Source organism: Cyanistes caeruleus, chromosome 37, assembly GCF_971803275.1.
Source record: "Cyanistes caeruleus chromosome 37, bCyaCae1.hap1.1, whole genome shotgun sequence".
Taxonomy (NCBI): domain Eukaryota; kingdom Metazoa; phylum Chordata; class Aves; order Passeriformes; family Paridae; genus Cyanistes; species Cyanistes caeruleus.
In genome coordinates, this window is record NC_141738.1 from 1,046,818 (window position 1) to 1,049,900 (window position 3,083).

Genomic DNA, 3,083 nt, shown 5'->3' on the forward strand with positions numbered 1-3,083 from the left:
CCCAGTCCCCCCCAGCCCCCCAGTCCCCACCAGCCCCCCCAGTCCCCCAGTCCCCCCCTGTCCCCCCCAGCCCCCCAGCCCCCCAGCCCCCCGGTCTCTCCTCACCCCCGAGCTGCAGCGCCGCCAGGGGGCAGGATCCCACCCAGGCGGCCGCGCGCGCCGGGGCCCCGAAGGCGCCGCCCAGCGGGGGGAGGCAGAGCCCGAGCGCGCGCACGGCCCCGCTCACCAGCGCCACCTGCAGGAACGCGCCCGACAGCGCCGGGAGCGCGCCCGGGGGGAACGGCCAGAGGGGAGCCACGGCGGGGGGACACGGGGGGACACCGGGGGGTCACAGGGACACGGGGGGGGACACCGGGGGGGGACACCGGGGGGGACACGGGAGAGGGGGACACGGCGGGGGGACACGGGGGGGGACACGGGGGGGACACCGGGGGGGACACCGGGGGGGACACCGGGGGGACACGGGAGATGGGGGACACGGGGGGGGACACCGGGGGGGACACCGGGGGGGGACACGGGAGAGGGGGGGGACACCGCGGGGACACCGGGGGGGGACACCGGGGGGGGACACCGGGGGGACACCGGGGGGGGAACGGGAGAGGGGGGACACGGCGGGGGACACCGGGAGGGGACACCGGGGGGGACGCCGGGGGGGACACCGGGGGGGGACACCGGGGGGGGACGCCGGGGGGGGACACGGGAGAGGGGGGACACGGCGGGGGGACACGGGGGGGGACACGGGGGTGGTTACAGGGACACGGGGGGGGACACGGGAGAGGGGGGACACGGCGGGGGGACACGGGGGGGGACACGGGGGGGTCACAGGGACACGGGGGGGGACACCGGGGGTGGGGGGACACCGGGGGGGTCACAGGGACACGGGGGGGGACACGGGGGGGACACAGGACACGGGGGGGGACACCGGGGGGGGACACCGGGGGGACACCGGGGGGGGACACCGGGGGGGACACCGGGGGGGTCACAGGGACACGGGGGCGGACACCGGGGGGGACACCGGGGGGGTCACAGGGACACGGGGGGGGACACCGGGGGACACCGGGGGGGGACACCGGGGGGGTCACAGGGACACGGGGGGGGACACGGGGGGGTCACAGGGACACGGGGGGGGGACACCGGGGGGGACACCGGGGGGGTCACAGGGACACGGGGGGGGACACCGAGGGGGGACACCGGGGGGACACGGGAGATGGGGGCTGGGGTCACAGGGACACGGGGGGGGACACGGGGGATCGGGGGGGTCACAGGGACACGGGGGGGGACACGGGGGGATCGGGAAATGGGGGACACCGGGGGGCTTCACTGGGGGGTCACAGGGACACGGGAGATGGGGGGCTGGGGTCACAGGGACACGGGGGGACACGGGGGGGTCACTGGGGGGTCACTGGGGGGTCACAGGGACACGGGGGGACACGGGGGGGGTCACTGGGGGACACCGGGGGGGGGGACACGGGAGATGGGGGCTGGGGTCACAGGGACCCGGGGGGACAGAGGGGGACACGGGGGGACACAGGGTGGGGTCACGGGGACACGGGAGATGGGGGATGGGGTCACAGGGTCACGGGGGGGTCACTGGGGACACCGGGGGGGTCACGGGGACACGGGAGATGGGGGATGGGGTCACAGGGTCACGGGGGGGTCACTGGGGGACACCGGGGGGCTTCACTGGGGGGTCACGGGGGCACGGGAGATGGGGGGATGGGGTCACAGGGTCACGGGGGGGTCACTAGGGGACACCGGGGGGGTCACGGGACACGGGAGATGGGGGGATGGGGTCACAGGGACACAGGGGGACACGGGGGGACAGAGGGGGACACGGGGGGACACGGGGGGGGGGTCACTGGGGGGTCACAGGGACACGGGGGGACACGGGAAATGGGGGGATGGGGGTCACAGGGTCACAGGGGGACAGAGGGGGACACGGGGGGACACGGGGGGGGTCACTGGGGGGACACAGGGACAGCGGGAATTGGGGTCAGGGGGTCCCAGGGACACCGGGGACACGGGGACAGCGGGAATTGGGGGCTGGGGTCAGGGGGTCACAGGGGGACACGGGGGGGACAAGAGACAGAGGGGGCTGGGGTCACGGGGACAGTGGGAAATGGGGCCTGGGGACACGGGGGGTCACAGGGGGGACACGGGGGGGACACCAGGGACAGAAGGAAATGGGGGTTGGGGACACGGGGGGGACACGGGGACAGCGGGAATTGGGGTCAGGGGGTCCCGGGGACAGCGGGAAATGGGGGCTGGGGGGGTCACGGGGACACCGCGGGGACACTGAGGGGACACTGGGGGTCACGAGGGGTCACGGGGGGGGTCACTGGGGGTCACGGGGGGGTCACAGTGGGGTCACGGGGGGTTACAGGGGGGGTCACTGGGGGTCACAGTGGGGTCACAGGGGGGTCACAGTGGGGTCACAAGGGGTCACGGGGGTCACGGGGGGGTCACAGGGGGGTCACGAGGGGTCACGGGGGGTCACAGGGGGGTCACGAGGGGTCACGGGGGGGTCCCGGGGGGTCACGTGGGGTCACGGGGGGGTCACGGGGGGTTTAAGGTGTCACAAGAGGTCAGGAGGTCACTTGGGGGGGGGTCAGGGGCACCCCAGGAGCTTTGGGAGGGTCCCCAAGGTCCGGCACCAGCAGCCTGCAAAAAAATAACCCACCCGGGGGTCTCAGGGGGGCTCGGGGGGGCTCAGGGGGTTGGGAGGGTCCCCAGGGCTCAGGGGACACCCAAAATTCTGGGGGGACTCAGAGGTCAGAGGTCACCAGGGGATCGGGGGGGACCCGGGTGGGGTTTGGGAGGGGTCTCAGTGAGTCCGGGGGGGGTCCCCAGGGGTCTCAGTGAGTCCCGGGGGGGGTCCCCAGGGGTCTCAGTGAGTCCCGGGGGGGGTCCCAGGTGATTTGGGGGGTCCGGGGGGGTCCCAGTGTCCGGTCCCGCTCCGTACCTGGCGCAGCTCAGGGACAGCTTTGGGGGGTGGGGGGGGCGAAGTCCCCTGGAGGGGGCGGGGGGGGTCACCCGTGTCCCTGGGGGGGGGGGGGAGGGGTCTCTGTTAATTAATGATCGCC